Here is a 17105-nt window from a genome sequence, read left to right on the forward strand (position 1 = left end):
CACATTCATCTGGTTGCTGAGATCGGAACGTTCTAGTTATGAAGGGCCCTCCGTTCCTAGTCCCACAGCTGCTGCCTGGTTCACGCCCTTGTCGCCTCTCCCCTGGACTCTTGCTTCCACCTCCAACCCGCCCACAGCCTCCCTCCTGTCACTCTCACTCCAACCCATACTGGGTCTGTCACACAAACCCACGACTCTGGCCAACCTCTCCCCACTGCGGACACTTGAATAGTCTCCAGTGGCCAGCGGAACAAACAGCTGACGTCCGGGGCCTTGCATGATGTAAGCCCAACCTTACTTCCCTCCCACACGTCCCCTACATTTCAGCCACGTTCGGTGTCCCTTGCCAGGGGTGTCCCTTGCCTGGGGTTTTCCACCCCAGCTGTTCCCCCACCCTTCACATTCAATCTGGAACACACATAGCTACAGTACCTGCGAAAACCCACCTCTTCATCAAGGCCCCATACGAATGTTTTTCCTTGAAACTTTCCAGGAGACTCCCATTAAGGATCAATTTCTCATTCATTCAGTCAACAAATATTGAGGAGTGCCTGGGTGGCTCAGTCAGTTAGGCATCCGACTTCAGCTCAGGTCATGATCTCACAGTTCGTGGGTTCGAGCCCCGCGTCGAGCTCCGTGCTGACAGCTCAGAGCCTGGAGCCTGCTTCCGATTCTGTGTCTCCCTCTCTCTCTGCCCCATTCCGTTCGCACTGTGCCTCTCTCTCTCTCTCAAAAATAAATAAACATTAAAAAAATTTTAAAAACACAGAAAACAACAAATACTGAGCACCAACTGTGTGCCAAAAACAGCAAATATTGAGCACCAGCTGTGTGCCAGGTACTGTTCCAGGTACTGCAAATTCAATGCTGAGTAAGATGGACACGTTCCTACTCACAGGGAGCTCGCCGTTCGTGGCAACAGAACATGAGCAAACAAGGAAATTGTCGATTCTGGTGGGTACGATAGAAGAGCTCTCGGATCCGCTGGCCCTTGTTACAGTCCACTGTAACATGCCTAGTGGTGATCAAGCACTACCTTGTGAAGCCCCTGGAAGCAGAACCTGGGTCAGTAATCTCTGTAACTTCCATGACGCCTAACATCATGACTTCCATCACTTCCATGTGGTGGTGCCTCGCTACATGTTTATGAGAGGAAGGAACAAGGGGAGGGAGAGAGGGAGGAAGGCGTGCATTTGGAAAAACACTTTTAAAAACTTTATTTGATTTTATTTTTGACACAGCACAAGTGGGGGAGAGGCAGAGAGAAGGGGACATGGAGTGGGCTCTCCACTAACAGCAACTAGCCCGATGCAGGGCTTGAACTCCCCGACGGTGAGATCATGACCTGAGCCAAAGTCGGACGCTCAGCTGACCGAGCCACCCAAGTGCCCTTGCAAAACATTTAAGCCAACACTCCCGGCCAGCAGTGGAGCACTTACCAATATCTTTACTTGTTAAATTCAGAATTGCAGTAAAAGGAAATTCTCATCTTGTGCGTGCCCATTTCGCAATCCCTAGAGATGAGTTTCAGTTTGAGAAGCTCACTCCAGATAGGCAGGGGAAGGGCGCTGCACAGGCCTGGGATGTAGTTCCTGCCCTGCCATCTAATGATTGAGAGAATTTGAGCACGTTTCTTTTTTTTTTTTTTTTTTTTATTTATTTTTGGGACAGAGAGAGACAGAGCATGAACGGGGGAGGGGCAGAGAGAGAGGGAGACACAGAATCGGAAACAGGCTCCAGGCTCCGAGCCATCAGCCCAGAGCCTGACGCGGGGCTCGAACTCACGGACCGCGAGATCGTGACCTGGCTGAAGTCGGACGCTTAACCGACTGCGCCACCCAGGCGCCCCTTGAGCACGTTTCTTAATCTCTCTGAGCCTTCATTTCCTCATCTGTAGAACGGGGATCATAAAACCTGCCTCATGGAATTGGAAAAGCAGATAAGACAGGTGTGTGAGGAATTGCTTCTTAAACTGAAAGAAAGCACCCCGTAACCATAAAATTGATTGGGAATTATCCCAGGTCCTTGTCCTGGCTTTGTCTGGGGAACACTACAATAGACTATCTGTTCCCCCCAAAGAAGAAAAGCTGCTGAAATCTACCGTTCTGGAAGCTTCCACGGTAACCTTAGGCTACCCAAAAAGTGACTGGGTCTTTCTTACTCTTCCCTAAAATATGTTCTCCTATGATTGCACCTCTTCTAACCACTAGGGTTGTAGCTGCGACCACAAGAGGCACCTGGTTGCCTTCCCTGAAAAGCGTGCCCTTATACCTCCTACTCCCAGACCAAATGAAATGAAGTCATTTCTTGCCTTTGCCATGATTTGCTAGTGCCGGCCTGTGAAATGCGGTCTGCCCAGTCTCTACTCACCAAACATAGACTGTAAAGGCCCTGCAAACTTCTCTCGTAGCCCACTGCTCCTTTCCAGCACAGTCTCAGACTCGGGCACATCTTCTGCGCCTTCCAAAACTCACTCATCCCCACAGCCCCCATGCCAGACTGATTCCAGTGGGGTTGGCATGGTAGGGAATGACTCAGCCTCAGGATGTCGCAGCCAGAATCAAGCCTTTGAAACAGACTATCATTCCAACAAGATGAGATTCCAGTAGGGTCAGGTCTGTGTTGGTGACCCCTGGTAGACACACTTGCCCCTTGCTTGTCCGGACTTTCCTGATGGGTTCCGGAGTTTTGGCAAAAGTTCCTGCAGCATTCTGAACTATCATTCCATTAAAAATTTTTTTTAATGTTTATTTATTTTTGAGACAGAGAGAGACAGAGCATGAACAGGGGAGGGGCAGAGAGAGAGAGAGACACAGAATCTGAGGCAGGCTCCATGCTCTGAGCTGTCAGCACAGAGCCCGACGCGGGGCTCGAACTCACGGACCGCGAGATCACGACCTGAGCCGAAGTCGGCTTAACCGACTGAGCCACCCAGGCGCCCCATGAACTGTCATTCCATTTAAGGATTAAGTCCCCTAAAAATAGCTCTTGACCATCAATATCTACTCTGATGAAGTGGGGATATAAGCAATTACTTGGACACATACACCCCTTCAGATATTTGATAAATATTAACTGAGCTAAAAGAAGGGGAGAGAAGGGGCACCTGGGTGGCTCTGTCGGTTGAGTATCTGACTCTTGGTTTTGGCTCAGGTCATGATCGCAGGGTCGTGGGATTGAGTCCAGTGTTAGGCTCTGCACTCAGTGTGGAGCCTGCTTAAGATTCTCTCTCTCTCTCTCTCTCTCTCAATCCCGTCTCTCCCTCCCCCGCCCCCCCCTCCCCAACTCATGCCTGAATGCTCTCTCACTCTCTCTAAAAAACAAAAGAAAGAGAAGAAAAAGAAAAAAAAAAAGGAGAGAGATATACAAATATAGAACAATCTGTCATTAGCACATTTCCCATTAGTGTGTTCTTGGCATATCATTCACTGCTCCCGATCACCTCAATCAATCAGGACTCCAGTGGGCATCTCCCCCAGCTTCTGCTCTCCTCCTCTCTTAACAAACATATGCTTTTTGGGGTAGAGCGGGAATGGGGAGAAGAGGGTCTCTCAGACAACTGTCCTCACGTTGCAGGGAATTGGAGAAAATTGCATGGAATAGTCTAGCAATCTGATTCTTGCTCCTGCACTCCACCTCCCGTTTACTTGGAACCCGGTAGAATGCCACACCCTCAGGGAATTACAGAAGAAAAGATCACCACAAAAGGAAAAGAAGCAATCTGGAGAGCAGGCATTTAGAGAGTGGGGGAGGTCTTCTCTGCTGCGGCGGGCTGAACACCATGCTTCACAGGGATGGACCGTTGGAGCCAGGAGCTGAGCCACAGCCCCCCTCTGATGCGAGTTCCCACTCGTGAAAGTCTTCTGCAGTGAGGTCCTGGCAGCCACTGGCCCTGGGCACAATTGCTCCTGGATTAGCTTTCCATGGAGGGGTGGGGACACATAGAATTGCCCTGCCATCACCGTCCGGGGGTGTAAGCACAGAATCAGGGGAGAGCTGACAAGGACTTTCCACTGAGGACCTGGACCTGTGGCTTGACTTGCTCCTCAGTACACGTGAAGACATCCCTCCCCACCACCAAGACTCAATTTCCCCACCTGTGAAATGTGACCAATGACCCACATCTTGTGTGGTTGTTGGTGGGAAAATTATGCGAAATGTATCTGGAAGCACTTTGGCAAAGGTTTCGTACAAATGTTGGTGACTGTCACCAGAGAGCTAATGCACACACAAGACACACCCATTTTTAATTTAGTTTTTATGTTTTAGAGAGAGCGTAGGCAGGAGAAGGGCAAAGGGAGGGAGAGAGAATCTTAAGCAGGCTCCACACTCAGCACGGAGCCCAACAAGGGACTTGATCCCCAAACCCTGGGATCATGAACTGAATTGAAATCATGAGTCAGATGCTCAACTGACTGAGCCACCCTGGCACCCCAAAACACACCCATTTTTTTAGTTTATTTATTTTGAGAGAGAGCGCACACACACAAGTAGGGGAGGGACAGAGGGAAAGAGAGACAGAATCCCAAGCAGACTCTGAACCGTTAGTGCAGAGCCTGATGCGGGGCTCGAACTCACAAACTGTGAGATCATGACCTGAGCTGAAATCAAGAGTCTGTGCCACCCAGGTGCCCCCAAACACACCCATTTTTAAACTTCATTTTAGAAATAGATATACAGTAAAATTGGTGTGTGTGTGTGTGTATGTGTGTGTGTGTGTGTGCGTGCCCAGTTCTGTGAATTGTAATACATGTACAAATTTGCGTAACCGTCATCACAGTGAGACTATGGAAGAGTATCATTGCCCCATTCATCCACTGAGGACTTAATCACAACATATTATTATTATTTTCACGTATCACTGGATTCAATTTGCTAATATTTTATTGAGGATTTTTGCATCTATGTTTATGGAATGGGGATATGAAGTTTTCTGTTGTCATTGTGTGGCTTTGGAATCAGGATAATGCTGGCCACTAAAATAGGCTGGGAGCACTCCTCCTTTTTTGCTCTTACTTCTTGACATGTTTGTGAGAATTCACTAGTGAGACCACGGGGGCAAGGAGATTTCTCTTTTAAAGGGTTCCTAACTATGAACTCAATGTCTTCGATCATTAGAAGACCCCTCAGATAACCCTTTTCATCATGGCTGAATTGGTAGTTTGTTTTTTTTAAGAAGTTAGGCCATTTTATTTAAACTGTCAGATTTGTGTGTGTGGAGTTGTTCGCAGTAATTCTCTTATTGCCACATTAATGTCTAGAGCATCTGTAGTGATAGCTCTCATTCTGAATATTGATGATTTGCATTTCCTCTCCTTTTTTTTATTCGATGTTTATCAATTCTGTTGATCTTTTCAAAGAACCATCTTTTGATTTCATTGACTTTCTCTATTGTTTCTGTTTATTATTTCATCGATATCTGTTCTTTTGTTATTTCCTTTTTTTTTTTTTTTTTTTTTTTGCTTGCTTTGGCTTGCTTTTGCTCTTCTTGTTCTAGTTTCCTAGGGTATAAACTTAGATGATTAAGCAGATACCTTTCTTCTTTTCTAAGATAAGCATTGTTTTCTTCTGAGCACTGCTTTAGGTACATCCTATAAATTTTGACATTTTATGTTTTTACTTTTATTGATTCAAAATATTTTCTTATTTCCTTTGAAACTTTCTGACTAATTATTTTAAAGTCTTTTGTTTAATTTCCAAGTGTTCAGAGATTTCCCCAAATATATTTTATAATCATTAAACCTAGGAAAGCTGTACAAAACTAAAGAAGCCATTATTTTAGAAATGAAATAGTTTATTGAGCACCTTATGTGTGCAAAGCACTAGGCTAGGTATTGTTTGGGGTGCAGGGCGGCACGAGATTTAGATCCAGCCTTTGAGGAACTGACTGTTGAGGAGGAAAACCAACATGCTTATGCAAACAAATGGAATGCATGGTGGTCGGTGATACGAGCTTCTACATGGTGCAGAGAAGGGCTGTGATGGGGGTCGGTCTCTTCTAGCCCAGGTGATCAAGGTCAAGGTTATGAGCTGGGCTTTGAGAATGGGTAGCATTTCCAGACTGAAGGTCTTAGGGTAACACCATGTTGGTTAGAGGGAACTTTGCTTGGCAATGGCAGGAGACCCTGCCCTTGGTCACTCTCCTGCCATGCCCACCTGAGCCTGGCACGCTTGGCCTGCTTAATTCACACGTCGGGGGAGTGACCGAATCAGACTGACAGGACCAAACTCTTCCAGGAGTTGAAGGCAGCTCCTAAAGCCTGTAGAGAAATGGGGAGTATTTCCTGGGCCAGCAGAAGGGGAGGTGGAATGACGAAAATAAAGCTAACATCCAAAGAGTATTCTATTCTACTTCCCTCACATCCTGCCGCCTCACAGATATGGTCTGTCCTCCTGCTTTGTCAGAAATTGAGCTGCACTTGGAAGTTAAGGGCTCAAGACCATAGAGCAACTCATTGGCAGACCCTGGAGCACACTGCTGTGTTGTGGACGTGAGCCGAGTCAGCTCTGGGACTTGAGCCTCTCCAGCCTACGGAAGGAACCCTGGAGTCATTGAAGCCAGCAAAGAATGGGATGGCAGGTGGTAGGAGAGAAATATTTGCTCCTGTCCTCAGGGTTTGGCTCAAGGAACAGAGGGGGACGTGTGAGGTGGAGACGGCTCCCATCCCGTGAGACACAGGAGAGATCAACCACAGAGGAAGAATTCCAGGGAATCCATAACCACGTTTTCTTCATTCTTCCTGGGGCTGTCAGTCATATTTCGCCCTCTTTCCCATTTTTCTTCCCAGCCTGATGTACCGGGTCAGCTTTCAGCACATAAACAAGAAGACTAAAAGCAATGCTTCTGAGATTTTGGAACTTGCATTTTCCCCAGCAGTTTACCTTTTGCACTTGGATATATTGGCTTTTTTTACTGATACGCTGGTGACTTAACAAGAAGGAAATATGTTTTAAGTCTCCTAGCAAAGATTAAAATAACTAGATTTCATTTTATAGAAAAAAAATTTTTAAGCAACTGGTTGATTTCTCATTGAATTTTGTTACCTAAACTCTCTAGGGGGTTGCCACAATGTGGGGAAGATAAGGCAGCAATCTTAGCACCTAGCCCAGCCAGTTGTAGACCCCTTGATATGGAGACAGGCTGCATGAAGAAATCAAAGACGGAGTCAAATACCCTAAAGCTTTATGAAATCCCATCATGGCATTTCCAAATGACACTATGAAATTGGAACTAATCTTGGTTACCTTACCATCTGGCCCCAAAGTGAAAGGTCTGTATGACCTGTGTTCTCATGCAAATAACTAGTTTGTTGTAAAGAGGAATAATTTTGTTTTTTTTTTTAATATATTTATTGTCACAGTGGCTTACCTACAACATCAGTGCTCATCCCAACAGGTGCCCTCCTCCATGCCCATCACCCATTTTCCCCTCTCCCCAACCCCCCCCCCCACCCTCAGTTTGTTCTCTGTATTTAAGAGTCTCTTATGGTTTGCCTCTCTCCCTCTCTGTTTATAACTATTTTTTCTCCTTCCCTTCCCCCCTCGTCTTCTGTTAAGTTTCTCAAGATCAACATATGAGTGAAAACATATGGGATCTGTCCTTTTCTGACTGACTTATTTCACTCAGCATAATACCTTCCAGTTCCATCCACATTACTGCAAATGGCAGGGTTTCATTCTTTCTCATTGCCAAGTAGTATTCCATTGTATATATAAACCACATCTTCTTTATCCATTCATCAGTTGATGGACATTTAGGCTCTTTCCATAATTTGGCTTTTGTTGAGAGTGCTGCTATAAACATTGGGGTACAAGTGCCCCTATGCATCAGCACTCCCGTATCCCTTGGGTAAATTCCTAGCAGTGCTATTGCTGGGTCATAGGGTAGGTCTATTTTTTGAGGAACCTCCACACTGTTTTCCAGAGCGGCTGCACCAGTTTGCATTCCCACCAACAGTGCAAGAGGGTTCCCATTTCTCCACATCTAAAGAGGAATAATTTTGAGGCAGAAGAAATTCTTAGGAGGAATCAGATTCTGATGTATGCAGAAACAAGGCATCCTATGGGATTTTATATTTCTTCTGGTGCTTTATAGTTCACGAAAGACTTTAACATGCCCCATCTCTTTTGGATCACCAGAATGGCCCCCAGAAAAAAAAAAGGCTGGGAAGGGATCAGTGACTCTGGCCTTAATGAATAGGGAAACGAAGACTCCAAGAGAGTGAAGAAATCCATGGCTTATGGAGACTAGAAGCAGTTTCACACGTCTGTGTCCACTTTTTTTTTTTTAACGTTTATTTATTTTTGAGACAGAGAGAGACAGAGCATGAATGGGGGAGGGTCAGAGAGAGAGAGAGGGAGACACAGAATCCGAAACAGGCTCCAGGCTCTGAGCAGTCAGCACAGAGCCCGACGCGGGGCTCAAACTCACAGACCACGAGATCATGACCTGAGCTGAAGTCGGACGCTTAACCGACTGAGCCACCCAGGCGCCTCTGTCTGTGTCCACTTCTAACTAAGGTCTCTATGCCGTAGGAGACTGGGGTCAAAGCTATTTAGAAGGCAGATTGAACCCTTTTGTACTTACTGGTACATTTCCCTAAGGCGTCCACAAGCATCCGAGTAATGGTTTTAGGCTGATATTTGATTAGCTTTCATGATGAGAGAATGTGAGATTTTTACCGAAGTTATTTAAATAGCAATGTGGGGGGCGCCTGGGTGGTGCAGTCGGTTAAGCGTCCGACTTCAGCCAGGTCACGATCTCACGGTCCGTGAGTTCGAGCCCCGCGTCAGGCTCTGGGCTGATGGCTTGGAGCCTGGAGCCTGTTTCCGATTCTGTGTCTCCCTCTCTCTGCCCCTCCCCCATTCATGCTCTGTCTCTGTCTGTCCCATAAATAAATAAAAACGTTGAAAAAAAAAATTTTAAATAGCAATGTGGGCATAAACTCGGGCTATCTAATGGAGACGAAGGGAGAGAGAGAGGGAGTCGTGTGGGCAGCTCTGCAGCCTGTCCTGGGCTTACTGGCTTGACCGCTAACCAAGCCTCCCCACTGCATGGTGCCTGTGACTTGGTGGTACCTTTTCAGTGAAGCCTGCCAGCACACAGCCTCACGCCCCCGCACACTCAGCCGGGGACAGGCTTCCAGATGGATCTGGCCTGCTCAGGCCAGATTCTGACCCATTTTAAGTGATCCCTGCTTCCATTCAGGCTCCTCGGGTGAAACATTCACAGACACGGAGGCCTGTGTGTGTTGCGCACTGTGCCAGGAATCCCACGAAGAACCTGAGAGAGTCCTTGCCTTGAGGCTTACATTCTCATTTCTCCTGTCTCTACTGCCTAAATAATTGGCTCTGAGATGGATTTGGTTCTCTAATGTCTTTTCCGTCAGTGAATCCCCGAGGCGGTTTCACTGCTACCGGAGAGCAGTGAGAGAGAAGCGTCCAACAGCCGGCCCGTGCTCCTCAGGGGATGGCCCAGTGGGACCGCCTTGAGCACCTCCAGATGCCCAGCATCCCAGCTTCTGGGCCCCGATCGATGCTAACGCGCTACCCCCAGTCCCTGTGACCACCGAAAACATCCGCCCACCCCCTGCCCCCTGGTCTGAAATGCCAGTATGGCTCTCACGTGAAAAATCACCGAATCGGTCTGACTAGTAACCTTTGTGTTTGGAAGCGCGTTGCCCAACGACAGCGGAGCCGGCAAACCGTGAACCGCAGGTACAACGCGGCACACGGCCTGCTTGTGTGTGACCCTCGAGCTAAGGATCGCTCCCGTGTTTTCAAAGGGTTGGGGGGGGGAGGAGGAGGGGAAGTGATAGACTCGGCAGGTGCTCCTGCCAAGTCTGCAGGTGCAGGTGCAGGTGCTGGTGATACCATGATGGAGAAGACATCCTTGTTGTCCCGAGGGAACGACAGTCACGTGTGGGAGAAAACAAACCACCGGAACAGCAAGCGCCATTGTGCAGTGATGGGGCCCTACGCGTGTTCACATGTTGCTATGGAGGCATAAAAGAGGGACGCCCAGCTCAGCCTTGGGGACTTGGGGAGTGCAGACAAGGGGAGCCTGCCAAGGAGAGGTGGCCGGTAAAATTAATCTGGAAAGAGAAGTAGGTATTAGCCAGGAGAAGGGTGTGGTGTGGCGAGATGGAGGGGGTCGGGGGGACAGTGAGGTAGAAACAACAGCCTCGGCAGAGAGACAGAGACAGAGACAGGGAGACGGGGCACACAGGCTGTTAGTGGGACCCAAGGTAGGGCACCTCAGGAGCTGGAGCTGGAGAGGGCTGAGGGCCGTGCCAAAGGACCTTGTGTCTCACAGCTAGATGCTTGGACTTTACCCAGGTTCAAATGCTGGCCCCATCGCTTAGTAGCTGTGCGGCCTTAAGCAAAGCGTTTAACCTTTCTGTGCCTCAGGCTCCTCATCCGTAACCCGCGGTTAAGGAGAGGACCTGTCCCGGACGGTTGTGACAACACCGAACAACACAGCGCACACAAAGCACGCAGAACCATGCTGGTTCACAATTCATACTTGGCCAACGGTGGTAAAATCTTTGCCATCGGGCCGTCGCTGGTTGGCCATTGGCAATAGGGAGGCACTTGAGAAGCCGTGAGCACCCGCTGCGTGTCTGTCTCTACCTTAAGCGCTAGGAGTACAATGGTCTTGTCTCATGACTTCCATACGAGACCTAGACCTTGCAGAAATCCAGGCAAAAGGTGCTAAGATGATGAGGTTCCCTGGTGCCAGTAGCCAGTGTGGGGGAAATGGGTCTATGCCATGACTTGTGGAAATGGGTCTATGCCACTCTTCGCTGAAGGCACGTAGGGAGTCATTGAGCACGAGGGCTTGCATGGGAGCCCAGGCAGGCAGGAGGTCTGGAATAGGGGCGTGAAGAACTTCTTAATTCAGGAATCACATGCTTCCGTCTTTCTCCTAAAAGGGAAACATCAAACCTGGCTTAAGAGTGGAGAAAAGTAGGGGCGCCTGGGTAGCTCGGTCAGTTAAGCGTCCAACTTCAGCTCAGGTCATGATCTCGCGGTTGCTGGGCTCGAGCTCCGTATCGGGCTCTGTGCTGACAGCTCAGAGCCTGGAGCCTGCTTCAGATTCTGTGTCTCCCTCTGTCTGTCCCTCACCCACTCACTCTCTGTCTCTCAAAAATAAATGTAAAAAAAAAAAAAAAAAAGAGGAGAAAAGTAGTGAGCCTTCCCCGGACCTGACTCATACCGATCTTTGGCAACTTTTCTTTGCTTCGGTGACCCTCTCAAGTCATTAGGTGTCTGAAATTTCTTTGGGCTCATGCAATCCTTCAGTGGGTCTGTGTCTCCTCACACAAAGAACGCCTCTCCCTGCATGTGTGGTCCAGCCTGGAGCACAACAACCAAAGAGGCAGAGGGCTGTCACCCGTGAGTTATGCCCACCTGGGTTTCTTCACCCAAACAGAGTCCACAGCCTAGGGAGGGCTTGCACTGGACAGAAGAGAAGTCATTTCCTGCCCTCTCTTGTGGGGTCTCCCTCTGTCTGCTTTGCCCCGGCTCAGGGGACCTTAGACACAGACATAGCCTGCAAAGGCTGCCAGGAAGTAAGTGCCAACTTTCAGGACTAGACCCCCTGCCCCCCATTTCTCCTGTTGGCAGTGCAGTGAGCATAGAGAGATCCCCTGCTTCTGGAAAGCCCCTCCAAGGCCTCTGTGCTTTTCTGAGCTGGTGAGGACCTCCAAGGCAGTCGTCTCTCCACGGGTCGGCCATGTGCCAGCGGACCTGCTGCGGGAGCACGGAGGCTATAGTCCTTCTGCTGAGTGTGGCTGGGCCCACAGTGCCCGTGGCCCAGGTTCTGTCATCCCCACTATAGCAGCGGACCGGCACTGGCAGTCTCAGCCACCCAGCCCAGGGCCCATGCAAGTGGGACTCTGACAATGCAATCTCTAAGTGCTCTGGGCTCCTGTGAAAGGAGAACATTATCTTGGATATTACACCGTAATGAGAGAATGTTCCTCTGTTCTGCGGCTTTCTGGCTGAGCACACCATGCTCCCTGAGGAAATACGCTCTGATTTATTTTCCCTCCAGAATACTCAAGCTGACACACAGAGACTCGGGTCTGTGGTCATTTGCTGGCCATTCGCCTCTCTCCGGGCCACCCTCCACTCCCCAGACACCCCATTGCCTGCCCCTTGGGCCCCAGACCCTCTCACCGGACTACCCAGGTTCTTAGAACTTGCTTTGTATTGTTTAAGCACTTCGCTCAACTGTGTCCATTTAATTCTTAAAATAGTCCTAGGGTGTAAGGATTATCATTGCTCTCATTTCACAATTGAGGAAGCTTAGCCTGGAGAGGTTAAGTAACTTGCCCAGGGTCACACAGTAAGTGGCAGAGCACAGATTCAGACCCAGCCATCTGACTCCATAATTTGGGCTATTAACCCGCACTATCCAGCCTCCAGGTCTGTGCTTTTCCTGTGTGGATCTATCTACACACGGAGCAAACTAGGGGCACCGTGATCCTTGGCATCCAAGCCAGGGGACGCCGTGGGGCCGAGGAGCACTGTTGATCAGCACTGACCTCGTGGAAGTTTTAGGCCAAAGTTACATAAAACTTTCCTTTCCCTCTAGGACGCTCCCAGAGCTTCTCAGGTGACCCCACAGTTTGAGTGTCTGAAACCTCTCTAGGAAGCCCAGTATCTCCAGAGCAATTCCTCGGATTCTCAGAGCTTCCCAGACCAGCCTTGGTTTGAACAACTGAGCTGTGGCCATGGAGGTGCCAGATACTGGGCTCTGGGGCCAGCTGTCTGGGCGTAGCCAGCAGTGGGCCATAGTGACCCTCCCTAGGAACGCCCAGTTGACGTGTCTTGGAGTCTGTCGGGGTATATCTCTGGGGCTGAGCCTGTCTCCGTGTCAAAGGACAAATGTGTATCTCACGACGGTGATCTTCACTAATGGCTACACTGGTGTTTTATTTTGCCCACCAGTATGGATGCGTGTGGGGGCTTATGTCCAAATATGGGTATGTTCCAATGTGGACACAAAGTGTGTTAAAGTTGGCATGAAAAACTGAAAGGCTGGAGGGACATAGCTGTATAGCCACATGTGGGGGGCGGGTGGGGCACACTCTCCTGGTGGCTCTCAACACAGTTGTGGCTTGTAGCCACCTTGGCCCTCCTCCCTTGCTGCGCTAAGGCAATGTTCCCAGGTGGTCCGGCCCCCGCCTTGCACCAGGAGGCAGTTTAGTTCTTTGTGGCCTTGATTTCCTTCCTGCAGGAAAGGAGACAGCCCCTCCAGCTTTCCTGGCACTCCCACGGATTTTTGCTCTTCTCCCCTGCTCTGCTCCGGCCATGTGGACTGTCCTCCCCGCCCCCCTCCTCCCCTGGCCACATCAGAGGGAGCTGGCAAACGTGTGGTATGGGGCAGTTTTTGAGCCAAAGAAAGGACGGTGCCTGAGGAGTCCCCAGAGCCAGGGCAGGACTGAGTCCCTCCCTCTATGAATTTCAGCATCCCACCACCACCACCCCCATCTCCTTTTGAATCAAGCCTCTCCTCCCCCCAACCCCAGGGGGGCACAACTCCTGGGGGAGGGCCCTCCCCACCCCAGTCGTTCTGATTGGTTCACAGTGGGGAGTCAAGTCACTCTCTGAGCCACTCTCCAGCCACCCCTCTAGGTCTCTGGGGATTTCACTCAGACCTTCCACATCCTCCCCCACCCCCTCCGCAAAGCTGGGCGAACTGGGGGCCGTTAAAACCGTGACTCCTTGGAGTCTGACGGAGAGGGAGACACCCAGCTGCTGGTGGGGTCCTAGGAAAGCGGTGGCCGTTCAGGACGCAGATGTGGGAGATGGGTTCTGCAGCCTGGCAGGGAGAGGCAGCTTTGGGCACGGCTCCAACAGTGCCTTGGCAAGTCCCTGCCTCTGCTGCAGCAATCCATACCGCCTGAGGCCCTGCCTCGGGGCCTGTGGCCAGATCTGCCAGGGTGTGGCCATCTTCCAGACTGCTCTCTGGCCCCTGAGGGCTGGGGCAGGGTGCCTCCAGGCCAGAACTCTGTTGTGCTGAAGAGAACAATCCGAAAGCTCTGTGACCTCCGGGGAGTTGCTTCAACACCTGTGCCTTCCTTTTTCAATCTGTAAAATGGGGATAATGACCGAACTAAGGCGAGAATTAAAAGAGCTACTGCAGGGGAAGCCTGTGGACAGTAATGGCACCTAGTAATTGTTATTGTGAGACGACCCCCAAGGTCAGTCTGGCCTTTTCCCAAGGTCGGCTGGAGGCAGGACGGTGCCGGAATGGGATGGGAGTGGGTAGGGAGACTTGTCTTTTGTGGTGTCTAGGCTTGGAAGAAGGGCTGGACAATGCCTTTCACCCTTTGGAAAGGATTCCCACCGGCCAGGCATTACCGGCTGCGTGGTGGACCCGGCCCAGGACAGAGCCTGCCTCTCCCTGCTTGTCTCTCATCTTTGAAGTCTTTTCTTAAAGGTCAGGAGAACAGAGAGACCCCTCTAGAATTTGTCTCTGGTGATAAGGCCAGCCGACATAGGCTCTAAAAATAAACCTTAATAAGATTTTGGGTAAACACTCTCCACCGCAGTTCAGATCACGATTTTTTTTCCCCATTCCTAGAGCAATGTGACCTATGGTGGAGCCTCTTCCCGCAGAGGAAATGTCAAAGGCTTCCAGAGCGCCAGGTTGAATTTGGATGAGGCCCCACTCTGCTCTGGGGCCCGGCCTCGCCAGAAGGACCCGCAGTCTTAGTGTGAGAAGCTCCCTTCCAGTTCCATCCATCGCGGTGCAGTACCCCGACACTCCAGCTACCCCCTCCCCCGCTGCCCGCTCCCGGGCCCAGGGAACAACGTGAGCTCCGTGGAGTGTCTGTACCCAGGGGCAGGCGGGGACAGCGACTTCGCTTTGTTACTGTTCCCTTTTTCCCCAACATGTGGCTCTCAGAGGTGGGGACTGCGAGCCTGTCTAGTTTACCGGGCCTGGGGGCCACCCTAGACGGGGCACACAGGGCAGTGCCTGGGGCGTGGAGTGCCCGGGAGAGGGGCGCAGGCTGCGGATCTCAGCAGCAGGCGCAGGCCGACTGGGACCTGTCGGTCGGGGCCTGCGGCAGAGTGGTCTTTAGAGCTCCTTCTCACTGCAAAGCGAGAATAGGTCAGCGGGGTGCTGGGATCGGGGTCCACGGCACTGGCCTTCCCCCTGGGGCGGTCCAGACCGGGAGGCTGTAGGAGCTGGGGAGAGAAGGAGGTAGCGCACCGGGAGAAAGGGTGTAATTGGGGGGGGGGGGGGGGGAGAGAAAGGAAGAGGAGGAGGAGCCAGGGGTGGGGCGAGGAGAGGGATGGCAGAGGCCTCGCCCTCACTGCCGCCCTCGCCCCCGCGCTCCCCTTGTCCCCCACCAGCGGTGGGGGCCGCGGTCCCCGGCTCGCGCACGCAGAGACTGGGCACAGGAGTGGTGGGAGGGGCTGGGGTGGGAAGAGAAAACCGGTGTGGCCGGAGGACTGCGCCGGGGACGGAGGGACGGGGAAGGAGCCAGCGGGGTTTTAACGACGCCCCGGGGGCAGGGGACGCGCCCCGCTCGCACCCGCGCCGCAGCCCCCGCCCGCGGCGCCCCCCACGCCCCCGCCGCTGAAGTGCCTCCCACCTACCGGTGTTTTCTCCCAGCGTTCTAGGGGACCGTGGAATGTTTCACCCTTTCCTTCCTGGAGCTGGAAGGAAAGAGTATCGTAGGCTCGCCTCTGCTCCCCGTTCGGGGTGGGAGGTGGGAGAAGGTGCATTCTCTCACAACGAATGAATGTAGGTGGCTGTCACTGTGGGCACAGCTGGCCCCAGACAAAGAGCAGAGCCCGGGAGATCCAGCCGAGAGAAGGGAAACGGTAACCGCAATGTAGAGGGGCCACCTCCTGCTGCTCGGTGGTGAATCCAGCCTGCAGGGCCCAGTCCTCGGCGCCCAGCGCGCCTCCCGATCACCACCGACTAAGCCCTCTCCAGGTTGCCTCCCTCTACCCTCAGACGTACCCCCAAATTAGCTAGTATCCGCCCCATTTTACAGATCAGAAAACTACAAACAGCTTAAGTACCTTGCCTCCAGCCACACTTCCAGCAGCTGGAAAAGTCCAGACTTGAACCCTGATCTCTCTCTGACTTCGGCAATGTTTCCCCGTGTACCAGGCAGCCGCTCTGGATTCTTCTGCGCCCCAACATTCCCAACGCCCTCCTCACCCTCTCCGTATTCCATCCCCACCCCTGCCTCACTGTCCTGTCTACCTCACTCCTCCATTGGAAGGATGATGGGGGACTAGTTCACACTGAGGTTTCAGTGACCGATGACCAGCCCGAAGCGCTTCCCTTCTCCTCCCTCCCTGAGATCTGCCTTGTAAGCAGCATCTGAGCCTCAGGTTACAGGACAGGTCCCTGAGGGAATGGGTTTAAGGGACAGCCAGGAATGCGGAGCGGTACCTTGGGGGCAGCGAACTTCCCGGCGCCCCTGCCGCACAGAGGCTAGGCTCCTTCCATCTATCTGTCAGCGGGTCTGGGAGAGAGTCACTGAATCTGACCTGTGGACCTACTGCGTGCCTCCAGTGTGCTGCCGTGCCCGTCACAAGTGTTACCCCCTTGATTCCTCACAACGACCAGGGAGGTGGTTGTTAGTCTCCCCATCTCACAGAGAAGGAAACCCGGGTCTTCACGAGGAAAGAACTTGCCCAAGAAAGTGGTGCTAGTAAGTTGACTTGGAATCCAAACCCATTCATCCATTAAGTGCGTTGTTATTATTTTGCTGTGTGCAGGGATACGGACACGGAATCATCGCTGCTGTTCCCAAGCAGGTGAATAGGTGTGAAGGAATCAGTACAGTAAGGCGGTGTATGACAGTCTGAGAGTTGCCCTATGGGGGCGCTGTGGGCGAGTCAAAACCACTAAACAGGTGGTGGGTGGGTCCTCCCTAGGGATAGGTGGTGGGGAAGTGGAAGGGAGACAGGGAACAAAAGAAAACCTTCCTAAGAGATACCTACGGATTCTGGGCTTTTTTCCCCCTCTCCCTAGTGCTGCCCCCAGAAGCTCTGTGGCTTGGAGGAGGGGTGCACCGAGGCCTCCGATGCCACCTCTTTAAACGTCCCTTGACTCCCCTGCTCTT

General features: G+C 51.5%; 1 long non-coding RNA gene across 1 annotated transcript; it reads right to left on the reverse strand.

The window, feature by feature from the left end:
* Window positions 1–10503: 10503 nt before the first annotated feature.
* LOC147578275 (uncharacterized) lies at window positions 10504–15946 on the reverse strand. Its single transcript, XR_015255021.1, has 2 exons — window positions 15619–15946; window positions 10504–10927 (listed from the first exon to the last, which is right to left on the reverse strand). It is a non-coding gene; the product is annotated as an uncharacterized LOC147578275 (long non-coding RNA).
* Window positions 15947–17105: the final 1159 nt, after the last annotated feature.

Source organism: Puma concolor, chromosome C1 (genome assembly GCF_028749965.1).
Source record: "Puma concolor isolate L17-30 chromosome C1, mPumCon1.1.hap2, whole genome shotgun sequence".
In the NCBI taxonomy this organism is placed as follows: domain Eukaryota; kingdom Metazoa; phylum Chordata; class Mammalia; order Carnivora; family Felidae; genus Puma; species Puma concolor.